The sequence below is a fragment of the Saimiri boliviensis genome, chromosome 1, assembly GCF_048565385.1.
Source record: "Saimiri boliviensis isolate mSaiBol1 chromosome 1, mSaiBol1.pri, whole genome shotgun sequence".
NCBI lineage: Eukaryota > Metazoa > Chordata > Mammalia > Primates > Cebidae > Saimiri > Saimiri boliviensis.
The window spans coordinates 56,564,629-56,592,512 of NC_133449.1; the positions used below are offsets into that span (position 1 = coordinate 56,564,629).

The 27,884-nt window shown below is 36.8% G+C and overlaps 1 long non-coding RNA gene across 2 annotated transcripts in view; it reads right to left on the reverse strand.

Moving 5' to 3' along the window:
* Window positions 1-27,884, reverse strand: part of LOC141580635 (uncharacterized) — a 398,860-nt gene that overhangs the window by 193,579 nt on the left and 177,397 nt on the right. The gene's annotated exons all lie outside the window — the stretch shown is intronic.

The following is a 27,884-nucleotide window of genomic DNA, read 5'->3' on the forward strand; positions in this document are numbered from 1 at the left end:
ATAAAACTCAGACAACAACAACTCTTTATTTTGTGGTAGTCAGGTTTCCCTTTATAAAATGAAGAAAAAATAAGGGCAAAAGTCCAGAGGATCTTGGAGAGCAAATGAATGACAGAATAATTTTTTTAATTACATGTTTTGTATTTGTAATGTTTCAGAGGCCAACTCAACCCCTTTTCTCCTCAGGTAAGTGAGTTAATGCATTTTCAACTTTTTTCCCCTTAGTTTCCTTGGAATAGATTTCCTTCTTATGCAGCTTGTACTCTAACACCATGCTGCCAGAGGTAAAAAGTATTAACTGGGTGTAGATGGGATGGCAGGAAACAAAAATTTCTTTACTCATAAGAAGTGATCATGATAATGATCCTTGTTATTGAATCATGTTCGAACTATCAATGCTTGAGCATTCAAAGACATCATCAGAGATGCTTGAGTTGTAATAGCCAGAAATTTGGAGTCTGTAGGCTGCCTCTCACATCCTTGCAAAATATTCAACAGAAAAGAGAAAGATTCTAAGTGAACAATTTGGGAAGAACAGGGAGGAACAGAGTTTTGATAAGATATGGACATTTGAGGAGCTAGAGAAAAAGAGGAACCTCAGTTCCCTGAGTCCTCCCAAATTTCTCCTGCAGAGCACCGAATGATCTAAAAAGGTAGCGATTCAACTGAAAGTGCCTTTCCTTGGGGGCAGGAGAATAGCAGAGCATTTGCCAATGCCTTGCTGCTCTAGCCAAATGCTTCCTTCACTTTGTGTCTGAGCAAAGTACAAGCACAGAGACATTTGGTTGAGATCTAAGCCACCTATCAATGACAGGAGACTAAAAATGCAAAAAGTAGGATATATGTTTAAGGACCATTACTCAAAAGAATTTCTGGTGATGAACCAATGGAGTACACTAGAATTGACACATAAAGCAGCTACAGTACTTTCAGTGTTGGGTTGACCAACCAAACCCAAGTTTGCCAATAGTAGCATCACTAAAGTAAGAGAAAGACAGGCTATCTGTATGCTACAGTATAAACATGGCAAGAGAGAAGACTTATTTAAGTTATCCTCTTTTCCCTCTGTTAATACTCAGAATTTTGTTGTGATTTCAATGATCATTGCTCCATTGACATCAAAATCATGTAGAATAAATCTGGATTATAAATCCAGGCCTTGGTGTAGAATGTGGTAAGTGCATATCCATCTGTATGTTTTGCCTTGGGGTGAAGGGGACATTTTTGTTATATTCAGAACAGATATATTATAGTAGAAGAGGGCATTTTTGAAAATATATTTACATGAAAACAACTAGAAAATTTTTCTAAGTACGGATTTTATTTAATGTATCTCACACAAAAAAAGACATATTGCTGAAGAAATTTATACTAAATGCCAGGAATTATTCTTTTATGAAGGGATTTCAAGCATTCATCCAAAAAGTATTCTGGAGGGAAAAAAAAAGTTTCATTACCCTTAAATTTAAACAGTTTAACAAGTATTACTCCACTGACAAAAGTCAAGTTATGATTTCCAAGAAAAAGTCACAAGAGGTTGTATCCTTGGACACATGAATTTAAGTGTTTAGCAACACTATTACGGAAAATGCATGTAGTTACTAAGGCATATATGCTTAAAGAGTGTGAAAACAATAAGTCCTGTAAGAGAAGGCCAACAGAGTCTGGATTAAAAAAAAAAAAAAATATGAAGAATTTGTGTGTGTATGGCAAAAGAGAAAACTTTCTGAAAACCAACTGAGATGGGACAATTGCATGCTAATTGCCTACCAATTACAAACAGTAAAATGATGTCAATGAGCTCCCTAAATTGCTGTTATTTTCTGTTTTCATTAAGATTTTAAAATTATCCTTTCATTCCATTCACAGTTCTTTGCTGGTTACAGAATTTCATTACCCTCCCCACCCCCAAACACATACACATTTGTTTTTTTGTTTGAGATTATAGTTCAAATTCAAACGCTTAATTAGGAAAGAAGAATTTCAAGAACTCTGACAACTTCTTTTCAATAGAAAATGTTCTCACTGAGCAATTCAGTCCATTCAAGATCAACCACAACAAAGCTTTCTCTTAATGATCAATATTGTTCTTCACTAAGGCCCTGACCTCATCAGAGTAGTTAGTCCTGCTTGACTGGAAACTTTCTTCCAAACAATTGTTTGAATTTTAATTATTTGCTGTCTAAAGGCATAACATCTCTGCCAGTAAACATCACTAGTTACATAGAATAGTGGGTGATATTAAAGCTAAATCTAAAAATTTTTAAATGAAATCAGAGGCAGTTAAGTTGCTTATAAATGAAGAATTCCAGGAGATCATCCTACTTGCAATTTGCTTCTATCACTATCACCATTGATTCCCATTCCCAGGTTTTATACTGTGATTCTCTCCTTGAGTCAAGTTTAGCCAGGCTCCTGTGAATCCTCTTTTCTACCAAGCTCTGCACTTTGGGCTTGTTTCTTTCTTGTTTTTTGTTTGAAGGCAAGAATCCTGCTAAGTCAGTTTAGGGAGAAGAGATTCCCCCAATTCTTGATGTCTCATCCCCCTAGATATCTAATAAAATTCCTCAGTTCCCACCCTTAATATCTGATCACTCTGGACAATCTTTAGCCAGAATCCCCCCTTACTCCTATTATTTGCTCTTAGTGATTGTCCATCTGCTGACCCCCACTCTGATCTTTGGCTATAAATCTTTGTTTGTTCTTACAGTATTTAAAATTGAGGTCATTCCTATACTGAGGACTTTTCTGGAATACTGTAATAGTCCCTGAATAAAAATCTGTTTTTACTGTCTAACTATAACACTTCTCTGAATTTCTTTCGCAATCCAGTGCATCCTTGCTTTTTCCCCTGGTCAGTGAAACTAAACAGCCCCTAGCACGTACCACCCATTTATAATCTTCCCCTCTATCTCCAAATTCAATTTAAAATTCTCTATTCCTAAAGATAGTAAAGGAGTCCAGAATAAGCCACTGTGGCATAAAAATTATTGGAGCTGAAGGCATTTGAGTTCCTGAAAATTCTTTTTTTTTTTTTTTTGAGACGGAGTTTCGCTCTTGTTACCCAGGCTGAAGTACAATGGCGCGATCTCGGCTCACCGCAACCTCCGCCTCCTGGGTTCAGGCAATTCTCCTGCCTCAGCCTCCTGAGTAGCTGGGATTACAGGCACGCGCCACCATGCCCAGCTAATATTTGTATTTTTAGTAGAGACGGGGTTTCACCATGTTGACCAGGATGGTCTCGATCTCTTGACCTCGTGATCCACCCGCCTTGGCCTCCCAAAGTGCTGGGATTACAGGCTTGAGCCACCGCGCCTGGCCAAGTTCCTGAAAATTCTTATCTGCCTAAAAGCAGATCCTTCAAAAGAACTCAAGTATCCTAAATCTCCTACCTTGGAGCAACTATAATCTTCTCTTCTCAAGCTGAGGATGTATTCAGCACCACTCTCAAAGAGACATTGTCACAGAACTATCATATCCCTCATCTATTCTCCTAAGGGCCCATTTACTTTTACAAAATGTCATTTGTTTTTCCACAGGTGGCCTTTCTTCTCTTTTCCAAGTCATGTGTTCTTCCAGCAGTGCCTCTTGGCCCTCTCCATCCCTTATTAGGATATAAGCCCCCAATTCTAATCACTTAGAATCATGTTTCTTCATGAACATCCATACAAACATAATCACATTTTTTTTTTTCTCCTGTGAATCCGTCTTTTGTAACTTTAATGTTTAATATCCCTACTTACTAAATTTTAAAGGATAAAGAGAAAATATTTCCTCCCCTACATAGAATTTCAGGGTCAAACACTCCCCATGACATCCTCCCACCATGGCCACAGCGAGGCTCTCATCATATGAGAGAGAGACAGAGAAAGAGATAATATGAATAGATCTTATTTTATTATATTTATGTTACTAGGAAATGTGGGGTCCTCAGTTCTTAGTCTTCTTAGAAGAATTCAGCAAAGAGATGAATTAATAAAGTAAGCAAAAGGTTTATTAAGGAAAAAAGTGTATACTCCAAGAGAAAAGCAGTTGATCTGGCTGGGAATTATAAGAAGAGTTCTGCATTGTGGTTTTTATTATGTCAGAGTCCTTAAGTTCCCATCTCTTCCTTAAGTCTCTGCTTTGTCTTTGTCTAGTTTATTCTGTCTTAAGACAGCTTACTGTCAGTTGATACCTGTGCATGGGGCCCCAGGATCAATATGAATTCTACCTCATGGCAGCATTACTTGTGACCACCACCCCAAGAAGGTCATGTAATGGTTAAATCTGTACTTATTGTGCCTGCATATGTCCTAGGAATTTCCCTTTTGTCATTATTTCTTTCTTGTTAGTATGCTGCCATATTCAGACAGGTTAACTGCATAATAAGTGATTTGGGGCCATCTTAAGGGCATTTCAGAGCATTCCCGTCTGCACAGGTACTTCCCTTCTTTTCTGCTCATATTTAGCATGCATATCTCAGGTGGTCTCTGCGGTGTAAGATTTTTCAGAACTTTCTCCATGAGGAGCTTCCTTTTCTGTTCATGTCTAACTATCTGCCTATGATAATGTTGGTAATCTACAAACTGTGTATTTCTTCTTCAAATAAACTCAGTTTAAACATAAAAATTGTGTCATATTTATCACTAAAACTCCTTTACTTATAAAATGTATGAAACAAAGTATGCTTAATATCTGTTGAATGAAATATATAAATAAATGAATTTGTTGTCTCATAAAGGGATTGTCAATACAGCCAAAACACTGCCCTATCTTCTAAATTCCCTGATTGTAACACCGAGACTTGATGACTATCAGTATATGATCAACACAACATGGTATCTAAAACTTGCAATAACCCCAAAATCTTAAGGATCTGTAAAGATATATGTGAACAAAGTTTTATTATTATCTAGAGGATGGAGCTACAAATATGATTATGTAACTCAAAGATTTAACATGTTTAATAAAATAATGTTTGACCAGTTGCTGTCACTTTTGTTTTTCAATATAATACTCCAAACCTTGTTTTCTTCATTACATCTAAGATAAACTGTTTTTTGTTTGTTTGTTTGTTTGTTTGCTTAAAACCACCTTTTCAAGAATTTTAACAGTGAGAAAATTATTACTGTGAAAGGGATCTGACTTTACCAACTCCTTGTTGCTTCTAACCTCTAAGCTGTTCTTGTTCATTCCTGGGCATATGCCAAAATAACTTTGAGAGAAACTTATCGTTTATCTTTGAAACAAAGATCATAACTGCCCTTTTTCAAAATAAACCCCTTTCTTATCTGAGGCCAGATTGCCTTTTTTGACTAACAAATTAGCCACAAAATTAGAAATTAAGTTTAGAAGTCATGCAGCTAGAGACCCCAAGATTCTAATTCTCCCCTAATTGCTCATAGGGATAACATACCTATGAAACCTCAGAATGGTGCTCGAAATATGTTTCAGCCGCTGCATGTTTTTCAGGGTCTGACATTCTTCACCAACTTATTCTCAAAAAACCCCAGTCTCAAAATATTTGGGGAGACTGATTTGAGTAATAAAAAAAACTCTGCTCTCCTGTTCAGCTGTCTTTGTGTGAATTAAACTTTATCACAATTTCTCTGTCTTGATAAATCAGCTATATGTGATCAGTGGGTGGGCAAAATGAGCCTGTTGGGAGGTTACATCTTTATGTTTCTTTCACTTGCCTCTACTCTTCCTAGAATGCAAAATTCACTAAGGCAGTGATAGGTATGTCTGATATAACATCTGATATGGTAATTACTTAGTAGTGTATATGGAAGCTGTGATACCTACAGCCTTAATAAAAAGGTGAATAAGGAATAATTATTATTCCTGATTACAAGTTATTCTGCATGAAATGTAACACTCTCCCAAGACTGTTTTTCTCCTTTATTTCTCACACATATTCCTATAGTCCTACTGACTTACTGGACCTGTGCTTATAACTTGAAGATGTTGGGGCTCAGAAAATGATACCTCCAAGTATGGCATTTGGCATGCTGAGCACCTTGAACTCAAATGGGAAGGCCTTAGAAACTGTCTCAGAATCAAGAACCTCCCGACCTCTTCTATCTCTCCACACCAGCACAGGGTGAATTTTACTTCACTGTTCTCTTATTTACCTAATGATCAAATCCTTCAAAGAGAAGACAATTGCCTTCCATCCCCTCCCTGAAGTTTTATTATCTATCCCAGGAAAACAGTCTAAGGAATACAACCACACCAAGATGGACTTTGTGATAAGCTACTTCCGTCTCTAGGATTCATTCAAATTTCAAAGACAATCATTTACAAGCTAATTTCTGTTTTCCAGGTCCATTTACATTCCCTAAAGTCATTTCCTATACTGCTAAAAATTGTCACTTTCCCCTCATCTCCCCTTCCCCTGCAAAGGATATATAAGCAACTGGATCTTATTGAATAATTGGGTAATCATTTTTCTGCAATTCCCCTATGTGTATGCACAATACCTTGATATGCCTTTTCCTATTAATCTGCTTATTGTCAGTTAGATTTTAGTGAACCTTCAGAAGGTGGAAAGAAACCCTGCACTTCAGCCCTATAAAGAATTCTTATGCCACAGGATCTTTTTTTACAGGAACATCTATCTATGTTATAGTATTATGGACCAAAAATGTAATTTCAAACACCCCCCAACAAATTGAATGGACTCCTCTCTTGGCCAAGGGCATTCCAAGGTAAACTTGAAAAACTAGTTCAGGCCATGACAGGAATACGGGGAGTCCAGACTGCTTTATTATACCCTCCTACCTTTGGAATTCAGGCACAACTGACCAGCATTCATACAAAAACAGATATCTTAGGCCAGTCATGTGGTTGCTCATGCCTGTAATCCAAGCACTTTGGGAGGCCCAGGGTGGTGGATCACTTGAAGTCAGGAGTTTGAGACTGTTAGATATAGTGAATTCCAAGTTTCCCTTCAAAGAATTAGTATGTCCGTTATGTTCAGCTCTCTTATTTTTTAATTCTCATTTTAAAGTTTAACTTCCTTGTAGTTTCAGTAAACAGCCCTTTCCCATCAGTTCTAATTAGTAGTTCACATCTGTTCCCCTGGTCCCCTGCTCTGTCCTGACTTATCCTGGTCACCTGCTCCAGTCACCTGCTTTGACCTTTTCCATAACCATCCTTCCTGCTAAATTACCCACCCCACCACTCTGGTTTGTACCACTTCTCTCTTTAAAACAGACAATCGAAGTTAGCTTAGACCGTGTAGTCTAACCCTAGCCAATAGGTGAATGACACAGCAGTAGGGGCTACCTGCATCAGGAATAAGAAACCCTTCCCTTCCCTTGTTCAGGTATGCACTTGCGATTGCTTCATCTGTGTGACGCACCCTGCTATGGTGGTAAATTGCCTTGCTGAGAGAATTTATGTTTGAGTACTTGTTCTTTTGCAGCACCAAAAATTTTACATTTAACAAGACCAGCCTGGCTAACATGGTGAAACTCATTCTCTACTAAAAATACAAAAATTAGCCAGGCATGGTGGCAGAAGCCTGTAATCCCAGCTACCAGGGAGGCTGAGACAGAATTACTTGAACCTGGAAGGCAGAGGTTGTCATGAGCTGAGATCGCACCTCTGCACTCTAGTCTAGGCAACAGAACCAGACTCTATCTGAAAAAACAAAAAAAAAAAACAAAAAAAAAAACAAAATAAAAAACAGATATCTCAAGACTGACCAAACAGACTCTGTATAGCAATAAGATAATTATATGACAGACAGCGGGCCCTGAAAAAAATTAAAGTATTTTACCCTGAAATATATTTCTTCAATGTATTTTTAAATGCCCTTGCAAAGCTGTCTTTTACAGGAAAAAAAAATCTACATTCTGTAGAAAATCCCCTTCCCTTTCCATGTATTTTCCTGATCTAGGAGATATTAACTACAAACTTGGAACTTTTTAAAGTCTCATCAGAAACATTAGCTGTCTGTTCTCTCTGAAGCCTGATTCCTGGCAGCTTCATCTGCATAGAAGCAGCTTGGTATCCACAACCCCCAATCTTAACTCAGATACTGCATTCTATTGCTGCCGGGTGTTTAGATAATAACTTAACCCTTTCAACCAAATTGCCAATCATAAAATCTCTGAATCCACCTGTGATCTGGAATCTCCCCACTTTGAGCTGTCTCCCTTTCCACACCAAACCAATGTATGCCTTACATGTATTGACTGACATCTGCCTGTAACTTCTGTCTCCCTAAAATGTGTAAAATCATGCTGTAAGCCAGCCACCTTGGGCACATGTTCTCAGGACCTCCTGAGGCTCTGTCATGGACAATCTTGACAAAACAAACCTCTAAATTGATTAAGATCTGTGTTATGTATTTTTTGTAGTATGTAACACGTTAAGAAAATAATTGTTATTATCTATATATTTTCAGTCATATTGCCCGAATTAGTTTATTTTGCAAGAATGCTGTGGGGTAGGGATTCTTAATTTCAGAGTAGAAAATTGGAGCCTACATAGTGTAAATAATTTAAGACCCTAAATCCTGTGAATCTTATTACTGGAATTCAAAAATTTTAATTATAGTTTGCTTTTAAAGCAATTTAATGAGTTTCCTCCTTCTTGTAGATCATAAATTTTGATTCTGTAATAAAATAATGCGAAAGTTAAGAGATTTTTTTTCTTCTTCTAGGAATTGGGGAGTTGAAAAAAAAAAAAAAAAAAAAAAAAAAAAAAAACGCTGCTGGGTTGCAGCTTAAACTCAAGTTGTTTTACCAGCTGCATTTCCTACTGAGTCCAATTCAGCAAAATAAGTGAATTTTGTTTCAAGATAAGAGCTATCCAGTGTGATTAAACTTGAAAAAACTATTTCAGGAAAATAACTATTTTACATGAGTGTATCTTCCAAAGGAAGTATCAGTCAGGCCTGTTGCAGCCTAAGCAGTTCTATCCTCTGGAGGAAATATAAATCATTGATGAAGGAAACAGAATAAACAAAGCAACAACTAATTAAGTAGCTATTTGGGAGCTGTTCTAGTTTGTTATCCTTGCTAAAGTAAAATAAAAGGACACAGCAAAGAATTAGTGAAAGCAAGCAGAAATAGTACTAAGGAATGATACAAGATAATTCTAGGCAGATTAGAAAAGACTCTAAAATATGAGGAGTCCAGGAAATGTCCTCCCCATAGGAAATGGATGTAGAACTGAGATGAGGGGCTATTGGTCAACAAGCATTATCAGGTCACTCAAAAGTAGGTTAAGACATGGCACCATGAACTAGCCTAAAAAAAAATATCAAGTTGAGAGAAAAAGAAGACATATTGCAATGAGAATTTTTAAAGTCTTTATAAAATGAGTTTTCTAGTTATGCCCTACTTTAATATCTATTTCTCCAATGGCCATAAGGAAAAAAAAAAATACCTAATTTTACTTAATTCCACAGAATTGACGTGTTAAGTTTTTTTTTTTTTTTTTTTTTTTTTTCCGAACAGAAACCAACAAGAATTTTTCAAAACAATGAGTTATTTTATTTCAAAATCAAAAATATGGCACAATCCTGGTCCCAACAGGAATTTCTAGCTGGAAGTTGCTTCTAAGAGATTCCTAAAACTTAAATAGATCACATCTCCCTGAGGACTGCCTAAACCCTAGGTTAGTGTGAACCTTTCTCCTGCTTCTCACTTCCCTTTCAAAGTACATGAGCCACACCCTTTCACCTGTTCTCTTCATTCCCTGCCCCAGCTGAAAGTGAATAAGGAAGACAGTCATTGAAAAGGAGAAAAGGAAGGTATTATTATTATTATTATTATTATTATACTTTAGATTCTGGGGAAGTGACCTTTATGTTTTTCTTAAATGTTGAAGTAGTGACATCTAAGAGTAGGGAGGAATAATACTACCAGTTAGAGATGAGTGTCTTTTTTTATATATGATATTTATATTTAAATATTTGCCTGTATGTCTCTTTAAATGAGAGCTTATTGTTTGTCAGCATTATATCATACCTACTCCTGACAACAGGTAATTATTCCATCAAGTTATTAATATTTTTACTTGTAAAATGAGACCTGCAGAGGCCAAAAGAGAACTTCATTTTCGAATAGCAATCGGCAGACTTGGAAGAGACAGCCTTTGGTGCAAAACTAAAGTGTGCTCCATGAAAAGGAGTCCAGGACTAGGAAATGATAAAGGAAATAAACCACAGGGGAAGAGAGAAAATCCAGGGATTCTCAAATCACCAGTCTCTATTGAATATTTCAGGTGGTCAGTCAGTTGACATCACATGGTCTGTTGAGAGTCTTTTGGGGAATTTCCACCTGCAATTTTCTGGTTGTTGTAGTCTGTTTCAGCACCAACAAGAACTACTTTGGGTTGAGTGAAGAAAGGGTGGTCTTGTGACACTTTCACAACATCTTTCAAAGAACACTACATCATGCTACCAGCACACAGCGCACATGACCACTCCCCCACCCAGCTGTGGCTACCTGGTTTTGCTTTTTAACTTTTGAGTCACTAGTGGCATAATTTGACTTAACGTTCTAAATTATTTCAACTTATGGATTTAAGTTACATAAATCTTTGTCTCATTAGGTATGTCAGATTTTCCTTTATCAAAAAAAAATACTTTTGTACAAATTTACACAGATAGCAATGATTTTTTCTTAATCATGTTAAATTTTCAAAATTCTTGGATTCAAATGATACATATTTGGACAGTTACACATATTGCCTATTGCCCTTCTATTGTACCTCATCTCTATCCACACTGCATCAATGGCTGAGTTGAACTCTTTCAGGTGATCTATGCAGGTTATACCATTATTCGTTTGAAAGCATCTAAGACAAATAATAAGACCTCAGACCACTGGTCTTGGAATACAGACAGGAACAATCATATGTACTTTCCTTCCCACTCCTCCAACCCCTGGCTCATATGTTTAAAGGACCAGCATTTATAGTCTGTACCCAGTCCCTGAATAATGCAACTCTCTTCCAAAGCTGGGGAAGAGAGAATGCTGAGATAGAAGCCAAGGCCTGAAGAGAGACTGGGATAATTTAGAATGAGAAGCAGAGACAGGGGGTTAAGGTCTTCTTCAGTATCTGAAGAGATCCTTAGCCACAAACTAAATGTCAAGTTAATGCAGAAGTTGTTGGAAAAGTTTCATATAGTTTGTGTCAAAACCAAGGTTCAGATGGGACATGAGTTAGCTAGTGACAGCTTCTGTAGCACCAGTCTTCATACCAAAAATTCAGTAGAGCAAGATAATCCCTGCCAGTAGATTAAATTATTTTATGGGACTTTCCAGGAGCTCTCACGAGTTCACTGACACCTCCTTCTTTTTTCTGCTATCTTCTACCTGCATAGGAAATTATGAAATATTAGGCTTTTGAATTCAGTGGTAGTTTCTGGGGTACTTTGGGAGTTCCAGAAAATAGGAAAAGAAATTTTGGTCAGGTGACCAATGAAACCCACTTTGCACAGCACTCAACACAATCAATAGGTGTGAATATTTTTAACTATGTCAAAGCAATATACATATAGCATTTTAGAGGAAAAAAACACTTTTGCATTTTCTCCTGAATATTCTGTGTTAGGGAGTCCCTTACCCATATTGAGACATGACAATGTCGCAGGTTCCCATTTGGAAAACATTCAGATGTAAGAATTCCATTACAACACATGCCATCCGCCTCTGACAGTGAACACCTTCATGCTGTATTACTATGATGGAAGTATTGAGTGGAAAGAAACCATCCTCCAGGTACAGTGATATTTGAGCCTCCCTTGAGGAACTGAAATAGGTATACAACCCTCCCCCAAACTTCCGCTGTTATGGAAGCTAATGGTTAGAAATTCCCCTGGGAAGACTGGCTGTGCATTAACAGATGAATCAATATATCCGGAGTCTCTCCCTCAGGTCCCCATGTTTGTTACCTTGTGGTTAGAAATCATCTTCCCTACACTTACAACACCCAGCACAACATCACTCACAAACTGATAAAGAAATGTCAACTGGGTTCCCATTAGAAGGAATTAGATACTTATGCTAAAAAAGAAAAGGAGTCTAATCAATTTGGAAAACAAGAGTAAGAAATTAAGTTGTTTCTGTGTTTTTTATTGAGAAGATTTCAAGCACAGTTTAGCAGTTTTACATGTCTGGATTTTCATACTTTGAATTGCTAATGAAGAGCAAACCTTATGTTATTACATTATTTTATATAATATTCTTTCTAACTTATATGGCTACATAGTAGGTATATATGTACTTATGGGGTAAAGAAAATATTTTAATACAGGCATGCAATGCATAATAATCCATCACGGAGAATGGTTTATCTATCTCCTCAAGCATTTATCTTTTGTGTGACCAACAATTCAATTATACTTTTATTTTCAAATGTACAATTGAGCTATTGACTATAGTCACTCTGTTGTGCAATCAAATACTAGGTATTATTCTATTTTTTTTATTATTATTATTATTTTTTTTTTTTTGAGATGGAGTTTCCCTCTTGTTACCCAGGCTGGAGTACAATGGCATGATTTTGGCTCACCACAACCTCTGCCTCCTGAGTTCAAGCTATTCTCCTGCCTCAGCCTCCCAAGTAGCTAAGATTACAGGCACTCACCACCATGCCCAGCTAATTTTGTATTTTTAGTAGAGATGGGGTTTCTTCATGTTGGTCAGGCTGGTCTTCAACTCCCGACCTAAGGTGATCCGCCCACCTCGGCCTCCCAAAGTGCTGGGATTATAGGCGTGAGCCACCAGGCCCGGCCTAAGTATTATTCTATTTTTTGTGCCTATCAATCATTCCCAAACCCCTCCTCAGACTCCAGTAACCATCCTTATACTCTGTCTCCATGAGTTCAATTATTTTGATTTTTAGATCTCACAAATAATAACATACAACGTTGGTCTGTGTTTGGCTTATTTCACTTAACATAAGCTCTCCAGTTTCATCCATGTTATTGAAAATTACAGGATATCCCTTTTAATGGGTGAATAGTACTCCATTTTGTATATGTGTCACATTTTCTTTATCCATTCATATATGAATGGACATATAGGTTGCTTTCAAATTCTTGCTATTGTGAACAGTGCTGCAACAAACCAGGGAATGAAAATCTCTCTTCAATATTTTATTTCCTTCCTTTTGGGTATATACCAGCAGTGAGGTTGCTATATCATATAGTAGCTCTATTTTTAATTTTATGAGGACCCTGAAAGCTGTTATCCATGTTAGTTGTACAAATTTACATTCCCACTAACAGTGTATAAGGGTTTCCTTTTCTCCACATCCCTGTCAGCATTTGTTATTGCCTGTCTTTTGGATAACTGGGGTGAGATGATACCTCATTGTGGTTTTGACTTACATTTCCCTGGTGTTCAATGATTGTAAGTACCTTTTCACATACCCATTTGCCCTTTGTATGTGTTCTTTTGAGAAATGTCTATTCAAAACTTTTGCCCATTTTTAAATTGGTTTATTTGATTTTTTTTTTCTATAACACTGTTGAGCTCCTAATATATTCCAGTTATTAATCCTTTGTCAGATGGGTGACTTCAAATATGTTCCCCCATCATGTGGGTTGTCTCTTTGTTTTGTTGTCTGTTTCCTTTGTTGTAGACATGCTTTTTAACTTTATGTGATCTCATTTATCTATTTTTGTCTTGATTGCCTGTGCTTGTGGGGTATTATTCAAATCTCCAATACTCTGGAGATTTCCTCCAATGTTTTCTTGTTGTTGTTTCATAGTCTGAAATCTTAAATTTAAGTAATTTATTTATTTTGTTATGTTTTTTGTATATGGTGAAAGCTAGAGGTCTATTTTATTCTTCTGCATGTGAATATCCAATTTCCTAGCACCATTTATTGAATAACTGTTTTTCCCCCAAAGGTATGATCTTGGCAGCCTTGTTGAAAATGTATCCACTAGCCATGTGCAGAAAGCAGAAACTTGACCCCTTCCTGACACATTACACTAAAATTAATCCCAGATGGGTTAAAGATTTAAACATAAGACCTAACACCGTAAAAACTCTAGAATAAAACCTAGGCAAAACCATTCAGGACATAGGCATAGGCAAGGATTTCAAGACTAAAACACCAAAAGTATTGGCAACAAAAGCCAAAATAGACAAATGGGGTCTAATTAAACTCCAGAGCTTCTGCACAGCAAAAGAAACAATCATTAGAGTAAACTGGCAACCAACAGAATGGGGAAAAATGTTTGCAATCTACCCATCTGACAAAGTGCTAACATCCAGAAACTGCAAAGAACTAAAACAGATTTACAAGAAAAAAAAAAAAAAAAAAAAAAAAAAAATGAACAAACCCATTCAAAAGTGGGTGAAGAATATGAACAGACACTTTTCAAAAGAAGACATCCATGAGGCCAATAAACATATAAAAAATACTCATCATCACTCGTCATTAGAGAAATGCAAATCAAAAAACCACATTGAGATACCATCTCATGCCAGTTAGAATGGCAATTATAAAAAGATCTGGAGACAACAGATGCTGAAGAGGATGTGGAAAAATAGGAACACTTTTACACTGTTGGTGGGAGTGTAAATTGTTCAACCATTGTGGAAGGAAATGGGGCGATTCCTCAAGGACCTAGAAATAGAAATTCCATTTGACACAGCAATCCCATTATTACTTGTTATATATCCAAAAGATTATAAATCGTTCTACTATAAGGACACATGCACACGAATGTTCATTGTGGCACTGTTTACAATAGCAAAGACCTGGAACCAACCCAAATGCCCATCGATGATAGACTGGACAAGGATAATGTGGCACATATACACCATAGAATACTATGCAGCCATGAAAAACAATAAGCTCATGTCCTTTGTAGGGACATGGGTGAACCTGGAAACCATCATTCTCAGCAAACTGACACAAGAACAGAAAATCCAACACCACATGTTCTTATTCAAAGGTGGGTGTTGAACAATGAGAATACATGGACACAGGGAGGGGAGCATCACACACTGAGGTCTGCCTGGGGAAACTAGAGGAGGGACAGCAGGGGAGTGGGGAGTTGGGGAGGGATAACCTGGGGAGAAATGCCAGATATAGGTGATGGAGAAGAAGGCAGCAAACCACATTGTCATGTATGTACCTATGTAACATTCCTGCATGTTTTTCACATGCATCCCGAAACCTAAAACACAATAAAATACTTTTTTTAAAGAAAGTATCCACTGTAGGTGTGTAGATTTGTTTGGTTCTGTATTTTGTTCCATTGGTCTGTGTATCTGTTTTTATGCCAGTATCATTCTGTTTTGGTAACTATAGCTCTGTAGTGTAAACTGAAGTCAGATAATGTGATTCCTAGAATTTTGTTCTTTTGCTTAGTATGGCTTTGAATGTTCTGAGTCTTTTGTGGTTCTATATAAATTTTAGGACTTTTTTTTCTGTTTCTTTGAAAATTATTATTATTATTATTATTATTATTATTATTATTTTGATAGGGACAGCATTGAATCTGTAGATTGTTTTGGGTAGTGTGATCATTTTAACAATATTGATTCTTCCTAAACATGAATATGAAATTTCTATTTTTAGTTCTCTTCAGTTTATTCAATCAAGGTTTGATATTATTAATTATAGATATCTTTTACTTTTTTGGTTAATTTTTAGGCATTTCATTTTTTTCTAGTTATCCTAAATGGGATTTTTTTTTTAATTTCATTTTCACTCTTGGCATATGGAAATGCTACTGATTTTTGCATGTTGAATTAGTATCCTACAATTTCAGCTAATTTGATTATCAGTTCTAATAGATTTTAGGTGGAGTTTTTACGTTTTTTGAAATATATCACTATATCATCTGCAAATAAGGATAATTTGACTTCTTTCCAATTTGGATATTATTTATTTCTTTCACTTGTCTGATTGCTCTGGTGAGAACTTCCAGTACTATCTTGAATAACAGTAATGAAAGTGGACATCCTTGTCATGTTGCAGATCTTGGAAAAAAGGCTTTCAGTTTTTCCTCATTCAGTGTGCTACTAGCTGTGTGTCTGTCAGACATTGAATGATTGTGTTGACTAAACTGATTATGTTAAGGTATGTTCCTTCTAGACCGATTATATTTTGCTTTTTATTATAAAGGGATGTTGAATATTATCAAGTGCTTTTTTGAGTATCAATTGAAATGATGTGATTTTTATTCTTCCTTCTACTGATAGGATGTATCACACTGATGGATTTGCATATGTTGAACCTTCCACGCATCACTGGCATAAATCCTACTTGGTCATGATGAATGATGTTTTTAATATATTGTTCCATTCAGTTTGCTAGTATTTTGTTGAGGTATTTTGCATCAATATTTAAAGATATTGGCCATAGTGTTTTTTTCTTAATTATTCTTTGTCTGATTTTGGTATCATATAATGAGTTTGAAAGTATTCTCTCCTTCTTTATTTGGAGTAGGATTGTTATTAGTTCTTTTTTCAATTTTTGAAATAATTCAACAGTGAAGCCATTGGTTCCTGGGTTTTTCTTTACTTGAAGATAATTTATTGCTACTTTGATCTTGTTATTTGTTATTGGTTAAGATTAGGTTTTGAATTTCCTCATGGTGCAATCTGGGTAGGCTGTATGTTTCTAAGAATTTGTTCATTTCTTCTAGGTTTTCAAAGTTATTGACATATAGTTGCTTATAGTAGCCACTGATAATTATTTACATTTCTGTATTATCAGTTGTAATTAATTCTTTTTCATTTCTACATTTCTAATTTTATTCATTTGATTTTTTTTCCTTAGTCTGGCTAAGGTTTTGTCAATTTAGCTTAACTTCTCAAAAAAATGGACTATTTCATTGACCTTTTGTATTATTTTATTTCATATTCATTCATTTATTCTCTGATCTTTATTATTTCTGTTCTAATTTTAGGTTTGGTTTGTGCTTGCTTTTCTAGCTTTTTAAGCTCTTTAAGATCTCTTTGTTTATTTGATTTTTTTTCTCTTTATGTAGACACTTGTAGCTATAAATTTCACTGTTTGTATCATTTTTGCTGTATCCCATAGGTTTTGGTATGTTGTGTTTCCATTATCATTTATTTCAAGACACTTTTAGATTGTTGTCTTAATGTCTTCATTGACCCACCAGTCATTCAAGAGCATAATGTTTAATTTTCATGTATACAGTTTTCAGAATTTCTCCAGTTCTTCATTTCTAGTTTTGTTCTTTTATGATCAGAGAAGATGCTTGATATTATTTCAGTTTTTATGAGTATCTTAAGGCTTGTTTTGTGGCCTAACATGTGGCCTATCCTAGAGAATGATCCTTGAACTGAGAAGAATGTGTATTCTGCAGCCTTTGGATAAAATGTTCTGTAAATATCCATCAGTTTCGTGTGGTCTATAGTGCAGATTAAATCTGATGTTTCTTTATTGATATTCTGTCTGGAAGATCCATCCAATGCTAAAAGTGTAGTGTTGAAGTCACCAGATATTATTGTATTGGGCCTCTCTCTCTCTTTATCTCTAACATATTTGTTTCATATATCTGGATACTTCAATCTTAAAATATATATATATATTTTAAGCACAACTATATATATATATATATATAGTTGTGCTATCCTCTTGCTGAATTAACTCGTTTCTCATATATAGTGACCTTTCTTTTTATAGTTTTTGCCTTGAAATCTACTTTGTCTGAAATAAGTATAGCCACTCCTGCTCCTTTTTAGATTTCCATTGAAATGGAATATCTTTTCCCATCCCTTTGTTTTAGTCTATGTATTAGTTTTTTTTTCACACTGCTGATAAAGATATAGCCAAGACTGGGCAATTTACAAAAGAAAGGTTTAATGGATATCCAATTCCATGAGGATGCAGAGGCCTCATAATTATGACAGAAGGTGAAAGGCGCATCTCACATGGTGGTAGACAAGAGAAGAGAGCTTATGCAAAGAAACTCCCATTTTTAAAACCATCGAATCCCATAAGACTTATTTACCATCACAAGAACAGAATAGGAAAGGCCCACCTCTATGATTCTATTACCTCCCACCAGATTCCTCCCGCTATGCATGGAAATTGTGGGATTTTCAATTCAAGATGAGATTTGGGGGTGGGGGGCACAGGCAAACCATGTCATTACACACCTGGCCCCTCCCAAATCTCAGGTCCTCACATTTCAAAACCAGTCATGCCTTCCCAACAGTCCTCCAAAGTCTTAACTCATTTCAGCAGTAACACAAATCTCCACAGTCCAAAGTTTCACCTGAAACAAGGCAAGTCCCTTCTGCCTGTGAGCCTGTAAAATTACTAGCAAGTTGGTAACTTCCTAGATATAATGTGGGTACAGGAATTGGGTAAATACAGCTGTTCCAAATGGGAGAAATTGTCTGAAACAAAGGGGCTAAAGGCCCCCTGTACATCTGAAATCCAGCGGGACAGTCAAATCTTAAGGCTCCAAAATGATCTGCTTTGACTCCATAACTCATAGCCAGGTCATGCTGATGCAAGAAGTGGGTTCCCATAGTCTTGGGCAGCTTCACTTTTGTGATTTTGAAGGGTCCAGCCTCCCTCCCAGCTGCCTTCACAGGCTGGTGATGAGTATCTGTGGCTATTCCAGGCAAACGGTGCAAGCTTTCAGTGGATCTACCACTTTGGGCTCTGAAGGATAGTGGCCCTCTTCTCATAGCTCTATTACATGGTGCCACAGTAGAGACTCTAAGCGGGGACTCCAATCCCACATTTCCCTTATATACTGCTCTAGCAGAGGTTCCCCAGGAAGGCCTCACCCCTGCAGCAAACTTCTGCCTGGACATAAAGATGTTTTGATACATCCTCTGAAATCTAGGTGGAGGTTTCCAAACCTCAGTTCCTGACTTTTGTGCATCCATGGGCTCAACACCACGTGGAAGCTGCCAAGCCTTGGGGATTACACCCTCTGAAGCCATGGCCTGAGCTCTATGTTGGCCCCATTCAGCTGTGGCTGGAGTGCTAGGGCACAGGACACCAAGTTCCTAAGCTGCTCACAGCATGGGGACCCTGGGCCTGGCCCTGGAAGCCATTTTTTCCTTCTAGGTTTTCAGGCTTGTGATGGGAGAGGCTGCCATAATGACCTCTGACATACCTTGGAGACATTTTCCCAATTGTCTTGGTTACTGACATTCACCTCCTTGTTACTTTCTGCAAATTTCTGCAACCTGGCGATTTTCTCCTCAGAAAATGGGATTTTCTTTTCTACTGCATTGTCAGGCTGCACATTTTTAAAACTTTTATGCTGTTTCCTTTTTAAAACAGAATGCCTTTAACAGCACCCAAGTAACATCTTGAATATTTTCCTGCTTAGTAAGTTTCTTCCACCAGATACCTCAAATCATCTCTCTCAAGTTCAAAGTTCCACAAATTTCTAAAGCAGGAACAAAATGCCATCAGTCTGTTTGTTATGACATAGCAAGAGTTGCCTTTATTCCAGTTTCCAACAGGATTCTCATCTCCATCTGAGATCACCTCAGCCTGGATTTCATTTTCCATATCATTATCAGCATTTTAGTCAAAGCCATTCAACAAGCCTCTAGGAAGTTCCAAACGTTCCCACATTTTTATGTCTTCTGAGCCATCCAAACTGTTCCAACCTCTGCTTATTACCCAGTTCCGAATTTGCTTCCACATTTTGTAGTATCTTTTCAGCAGCACCCCACTCTCCTGATACCTATATAGTGTGTCAGTTTGTTTTAATGTTGCTGATAAAGACATACCCAAGACTGGGCAATTTATAAAAGAAAGAGGTTAAATTGGTACTGTAAGATAATTTCTTTCTCATCAACATTCATTCCTTCCAGATTTATAGTTCAACATGGATGAGGAGGCCTCACGATCATGGCGGAAGGTAAAAGACACATCTCAAATGGTGACAGACAAAAGAAAAGAACTTGTGCAGGAAAACTTCCATTTTTAGAACTACCAGATCTTATGAGACTTATTCACTATCATGAGAACCGCACAGGATAGACCTATTATCATGATTCAGTTAGCCCCTGCCACATTCATCCCACAAGTGGGAATTGTGGGAGTTACAATTTAAGATAAGATGTGGGTGGGGACACAGCCAAATCATATCAGTATGCGTCTTTACAGGTGAAACATGTTTCTTGTAGGCAATAGATCACTGGTTCCTTTTTTTAAAAAAAAAAAAAATCTATTCAGCCATTCTGTCTTCTGATTGGTGTGTTTAGTTCATTAACATTTACATTTAATGTTATCATTGATAAGGATTTACTCCTGTCATTTTTGTTATTTGTTTTCTGGTTTTTTTTTTTTTTTTTTTTTTTTTTTCTTCCTTTCCTATCTTTCTTTAGTGAATGTGATATTCTCTAGTGACATAATTTATTTTCCTTTTAATTTTGTTTATCCATTGTACGTTTTTTGTTTGTTTGTTTATGGTTACTATGAAACATTCAAATATTATAATGCTTATTTTAGTCTGTTTGCCTAAATAAAAAGGAAACTAATAAAAAACTATGACTTAACTTTATTCCCCCACTTTGTAACTTTTCACTCTATTTGTTATTGTTCTTTCTATGTCTTGAAAAGTTGTGGTAATTTTTTATTGGTTTGTTCTCTAGTTTCATCTCTACTTAGGATAAGAGTAGTTTTTATACCACAGCTACAGTGTTCTAACATTCTGTTTTTCTGTCTACTATTACCAGTGAGTTTTGTACTATAAGATAATTTCTTGCTCATCAACATTCATTCCTTCCAGACTGAAGAACTCCTTTTAGCATTTCTTGTAGGACAGGTGAGGTGTTGATATAATTCCTTAGCTTTGGTTTTTGAGATAAAGTTTTTATTTCTCCTTTATACTTGATGGATGTTTTCACCAGATACACTACTCTTGGGTAAAAGCTTTTTCCTTTTGGTATATTAAATACATCATGTCACTCTCTACTGGCCTGTAAGGTTTCTACTGAAAAGTCTGATGTCAGTAGTATTGGAGTGTAATTGTGTGTTTTTGTTTCTTCTTGCTGCTTTTGTGATCCTTTCTTTATCCTTGATCTTTGGGTACTTGATTGTTAAATCCCTTGAGGTAACTTTCTTTGGGTTAAATCTGCTTGGTAGTCTATAATCTTCTGGCATTCGAATGTTAATATATTTCTCAAGGTTTAATAAGTTCTGATATTATCCCTTTAAATAAATGGTCTATTGCTATCTTTGCCTCTACCTCCACTTTATGGCCAACAACTGTTAGATTTGCCATTTTGAGGATATTTTCTAGATCATATAGGCATGTTTCATTATTTTTTCTTTTAACTCTTTTGACCCCATATTTTCAAATAGCCTGTGTTTAAACTCATGAATTCTTTCTTCTGCTTAGTAAATTTTGATATTAAAAGACACTGATGCATTCCTTCAGCATGTCAATTGCATTTTTCAACTAAAGAATTTCTGCTTGTTTCTTTTTAATTATTTCAGTCTCTTTGATAGAATTCTGAACTCTTTCTCTGTGTTATCCTGAATTTGAGTTTTCTCAAAATAGCTAGTTTGAATTCTCTCTCTAAAAGGTCACATACCTGTTTCTCTAGGACTAGTATCTGATGCCTTATTTAGTTCTTATTGTCCTGGAATGTCTTGATATTCATAGATATTTGTCTGTGTCTAAGCATTGAAGAGTTAATTATTTGTTTCTGCTGTCTGGGCTTGTTTGTATGTGTATTTGTTGTGAAGGATTTCCAAATATTCAAATGGATTTGAGTGTTGTGATCTAAGCTGTAGCTATGTACCCCAAGCCCAGTAATGCCATGGTTCTTGTAGACTCATACAGGTACCACTTTGAGAGTCTTAATCATAATCCAGGAGAATTCTCTGGATGACCAGGCAAATACTCTTATATTATTGCCCTATTTTCTTTCAAATAAACAGAGTCAGTCTCTCTCTCTCCACCTGAAGCTAGTGGTGGAATGACACAACCCTGTGGCCATCATTACTATGCCTGCAGTGGGTCAGACCTGAAGCCAGTACAGTGCTGGATCTTACCCAAGTCCTGCTGTAAACACTTTCTGGCTATTGCTTATTTCCACTCAAGGCTCTGGGGCTCTACATTCAGCAGGTAGCAAACCCAGCCAGACTTGTGTCCTTCCTTTCCATCCAGTGAGTTCCCCCAGGTCCTGAGTGTGTCCAGAGGTACTATCTAGGAGCCAGGGACTAGAGTCAAAAGGCTTAGAAGTCTATCTGGTATTCTATTGTACTGTGGCTGAGCTGTCACTCAAACCAAAAGATACAGTCCTTCCCACTCTTCCTTTCCTTTCCAAAGGCAGAGGAGCTCACTCTATGGCCACCACCACTAGAGATTCATGCAGAGTATTGCCTGCCTATTGCCAATGTCCCTTTAAGTCCAAAGGCCTCTTCAGTCAACTTGTAGGGAATACTGTCTGGACTGGGACTCACCCTCCTGGGCAGTGAGCTCCCCTCTGGCCAAGAGCATGTCCAGAAACGCCATCCAAGGGCCATGTTTTAAAATTAGAGAACCCGAGGGCCTGCTTGGTATGCCATCCTCTTGTGGCCATGCTGGTCCTAAGGTGCAAGACAAAGTTCCCTTTAGTCTTCCTTCTGCTTTTCTAAGCAGAAGTCTTCCCATGGCCACCACATCTGAGAATGTGCTCAGTCTCAACTGAAGTCAGCAAGTTTGAATCTCACTCACAGCCCTCAGCATAGTACCTGGGCATCACTGCTGGTTATTCCATGCCGAAAGGCTCCTCAATTAATGGGTAATAAATGCTACCAGGACTGGGTCCTTTCCTTCAAGGCAGTATGTTCTCTTCTGGCCCAGGGCATTCTAAAAAGTTCATCCAGGAGCAAGGGCCTGGAAAGAGGGCCTCACAACTCTGATCAGCACCCTATCTTGTTGTGGCCAAACTAGGGAGGTGATCAGCAGTTCAAGACTGTTTTCTTCTACCTCTCCAGCATCTCTTTCAGTGACACAAAGTTAAAAGCTAAGCACTATGAGTGCTCACGTTATTTTTGTTCTTATGATTGGTGGAGCCTTCTATTCTGCCATCTTGCTCTGCCTCCTATCTCAGATAATTGGTATTTTATTTTTGTTGACTATGAAATTAAAGATGAGGTTAGGGTGTTTTAAGTTATCTTATTGAAAATACTGGGCAAGTCATCCAAGTCATATACAAAGTACACTGAAATAGATTGAGCAAAAATGAACCTACGTATCCCAAGATTAAAGGCTTATAAATTTAAATACATGTCATGATTTTAATAGGATAAAGTTTGTTTTTTATTTTCTTGCATACTAATGCCCAATACATATTGCATCTCAATTAAGAGGATGCTCTTGAAGTAGGAAGTGCAGTTCATCCAGGTATCTGTTCATTATACCTTCATTATTATAAACATTATAAAGGGGTCAGTAATTCAGAAACTAGTGGAATTTATACAGTTCTACTTATTCTTGCCAAAGTAGCTGTTTTCTCTGCCTTGAGTTTATACACATCTGCTTATTCTCGCTAAGGCAATTGTTTTATCTGCCTTGGCCATGACATATGTAAATACGTAAGAGAACATAAAAAACATTAGATGTTCTGTTCTACTCTTCACCTGAAAGCTTAAAAGCATTTTTATAGCAATAAAATTCCTGATGATAAGAAATAAGAGAACTAAGCACTGCTTTGCAATTCTTTTACTGAATGTAGTAACACTATCGTTTTATTAAATGATTACATTTCTTATGTACTTGAACTAGCCAGGTGGATTTAATTATTTGTCATCTTAAATGAACTTTAACATACAAAGTAGAGAAGAGATTTGCAAAGCACCATGGACTCCTCCTTTCTTTCCCCTTTTCTATCCCATATTCAGTTCATTCCACGTGCCAAAATGATCCTACCACTGCCACCAATGCATCTCATCTAAACTATACATTGTTTACATATTTTATTTCCTCTATCTTGTAAAAGTTGTTCCATACTTGGATATTCAGCACTAGTTGTGTCCTATACCTGAATACCTTGAACGGAGAACTTTAAATTATGAGGCCCTCTTTTGTCATCAAGTCTCAAAGTGATTCTCATTCATTAATGAGGCCCTTCCTAATCAACTAATTTTCATGAAAGCTGCCCACCCAAGTCACTATCATATTATCCCACTTTTATGTTTATAGAAAGAGGTATTGCCAAAATTATATTTTTCAACTATTTGTATTGAGAGTTTGGAAAGAATTGTAGAACAAGATTATACCAAGATAAGGAAGTTTTTTGGTTTTTGTTGTTGTTGTTGTTGTTGTTGTTGTTGTTTTTGAGACAGACTCTCACTCGGTCACCAGGCTAGAGTGCAGTTGCATAATCTTGGCTCACTGTAACCTCTACCTCCGGGGTTCAAGTGATTCTCCCACCTCAACTTCCCAAGCAGCTGGGACTACAGGTGTGCACCACCATGACCAGCTAATTTTTGTATTTTTAGTAGAGACAGGGTTTCACCATGTTGGCCAGGATAGTCTTAATCTCTTGACCTCATGATCCACCCACCTCAGCCTCCCAAAGTTCTGGGATCACAGGCATGAGCCATTGTACCTGGCTTATAAAGGATTTTCATTTAATGAACCTCATAAAATCCTTTTTTTTAATGAACTTCTTGACCTTCCCGATTCAATAGCATTGCAACTTAGACTGGTCACTTAACATCTCCTTTCATCAAGAATGCCAGATTCAATATTCCGTCTTCATTCACATCAGACATCAGGAAACAGAGAGACTTGGGTGATCTAGTTTGTTTTTAAGTGCTCATTCACTATTCCGCACCCTGTCCTGTCAACTTTCAAGGTAGAGTTTAAATGCACAAGGGAGGTTTGCTCTGTCATGTGGCATTAGAGTAAAGTATTATCTGGGGGTGAAATAGATGATAATATCTGTTCCCAGACACACACAGATGTTGATCTTTTTGGATGTTTAAAGTAGGATTTAGAAACAACCGGAGGAATCTGTGATTCTTACTATAGCCTTAGGTACATCTGTACATGATAGTGTCTTCGTCCTATTACCAGGCATATTATGGTCTGTTTACAGTCACAATTCTCACATATCAATGCCAGGTATGTAAATTTTCATGTATAGTTGTGTGCTGCATAAAAGGTGGTCCCTTAAGGTTATGATACCTAATTACTGTACCTTTTATACATTTAGATATGCTTATATATGAAAGTATTTACCATTGTATTAAAATTGCCTACAGTGTTCAGTACATAACATGCTGTACAGTTTTGTGGTCTATCAGCAACAGGCTATGCCATCTATGTTTTTACAAGTACAGTTTATGATGTCCATGCAATGATGGCATAGCCTAATGACAATTTTTTTATAACACAGCTTTGTCATTAAGAGATGTTGACTTTATCTATTTTAATGGAGGACCAGCGATTCTAAATTATATTCATCCTCTGGTTTCTTTCAGCTGTCACCTCTTCTATGCTATATTAAGTGTGGACAGCAACTTACCTCATGCTTCTTCAGTTTTAGATCACCATGACTGATGCATTCAGGTTCTCACTTTTCTACACATCTTATTCAGATAAAGGACTCAGAGAGTGTACAGAAAACAGTTAACAAAGCAAGACTGAGATAGCTATTCTTAGAATTATCTCCTTGCAAGTTGATCCTTTGGCTTTTGAGAACACTTGGAATGTTCCCAGTCAATAGCTAATAGATAAAGATGGTTCACTTGTGCTTAGACTATTCATGCAAACAATGTAATTTCTCCTGAATACTTGCTTTCCTTCTGGGGTCTGAAATTTTGGTACACATATGTTAGAAGGTGCCTGCATGACCAAGCTCCAATACATATTTTGGACAGCAATTGGACAGTAAGTAATTGGTTTCTCTGGGTAGAAAGATCATATCCATGTTGTTGCATTTGTTGCTTGGAGGAGTATGCTTCATGTAAATCCTCATGAGAGAGAGAAAAGAAGGAAGCCAGCATGACTCAGACTCCACCTATGTCTTTTATGGCTGTATATTCTTACACCATTAAAATGAATCTTAGCCATGAGATGACTATAAACTCAGACCTGGGCATCTTTCTAATGAATATCCAAATATGAAGGTGGTCTTAAGGACCTCCTGCCCCAAGAAGAGTTAGGTAAGAAATGACAATAAGCACAAAACAATGTCTTAGCCCTTTACTTTCAAATCCAAACTCTTCTGGGGTTTTTAACCTAGGGGATATATTTTTAATTGCCTTTCTTTGGGGAAGAATAATTTTCTTAGCATTTAACAAATTAGCCAGGAACTTGGGGATCATTCTTGAGGGGCTCTATGCCCACTAAAAGATATTAGCCTTTTATTCCAGTAGAAAAAATAAATATGTCTGTGAAAGATTCCAGGAAAGGGACCCTCTGAAAATCTGAGGGAAAAATGCATAGTTAGTTGTATAGGTAGGTAGATATATAGGTTACTGATCTGATACAATAGTTTAGGATACAAGTGGCCTGAACTAAGGTAGCCAGAGTAGAGAAAATAGCAAGGAAATGTTCGAGAGGTACAATTTATACACCTGCACAATGAACAATGCCTATCAGTTGCAGATTAAGTTTGGCTTCTCCTAACTATCACTATCTAACTATAGTGTTAACTATCACTTTACCTACCTGCCTTATATTAGGGATAATAAAGTTTGTGTGCCTGGAAGAAAAAAGAAAGTTAGACTTATTGTATAGCATTATGTCATAAAATATGACACAAAACCAATGATTTCTTTGCATTTTTTTAGATTTTACATAGTAGATTCTGGCAGACACTGTCCATTTTTACCCTATTACTCTCTTAAGCTTTGCTAGGTTTCATATATGCAATACTGAAATTCTGAATACTACTGAGAACAATAATGAATTGCACAAATGAGGTGTCCTCATTTATAAGACATGGGGAGAAAAGATTCTGAAGTGTCTTAACTTCTCTTGTCTCTATGGCTCACTTTTCTCTTCATTTCTGACTATTTCTTCTAGCCATGCACTTTGCTAAATGTTGGCTGTTAAAACAGGTAGGGATGAAGGAAAATATTTGGTGATTATACAGGAGCAGTGACTTGAGTAAGAACGTAGATCAAGGATCCCATTCAATGCTTACCGAAAACACATTTTAAGCTTTTATCTTGGACCAGCCCACATGTCAGGTAGTACAGGATTTTCAAAAGTGGTATGAACCTCACCTTAAATGAGCAGTCTTTTGCGATTAGAGGATTTGAGAACCATGTCCATGGAAATCATTTGTTTTTTTCTAATCAAATAGACAGCCTTTCTTAAAATGTATTTTTCAAAACAATCTATCCAGTCAGAAGGATGCTCTGACAGAGCATCCTTCTGCCTGTGAAAAGACTGCTATTCAGAAACTATGGGCATGTGCATTTAATAGAAGGCAACAATAATATTTTCTGTTAATACATAATAAAAAATAGAAAGGGTTGCAGAGGAATAAATTATAATGTAGGAACAAATAAATAGTATTGAGAGGTGGGGAGCAAGGTTTGGAAGATGACATGATTCTTATGTTACAAGAACTTCAGTGATTTTAGAAAAATTAAAAATTATAAGGTGAAACAAAATGAGATGTGTGGTTGTTTGAGATCGAATACAGTTGTAAATGTACCCAGTTTGATGCACTAAAGGGCCATCACAATAGAAATGGAAAGTCAGTATTTATTTTGGAATTTGGCTATGAAACAGTAAATTCAGTGTCAGACAAGACCACTGACATAGTTCTAGTGTTAGCACGTATAAAGAGCTACGATAAGCTGGGTGCAGTGGCAAGTAAGGACGCTGCAGGAACCACATCTCTGCCTGTTACCACATTTAAATGATGATGATGTTTAAGGAAGTCTACAGACTTAAGAATGAGGCAGTACTGTCTGTTGGTTTTATATATATTATATATTTTTTT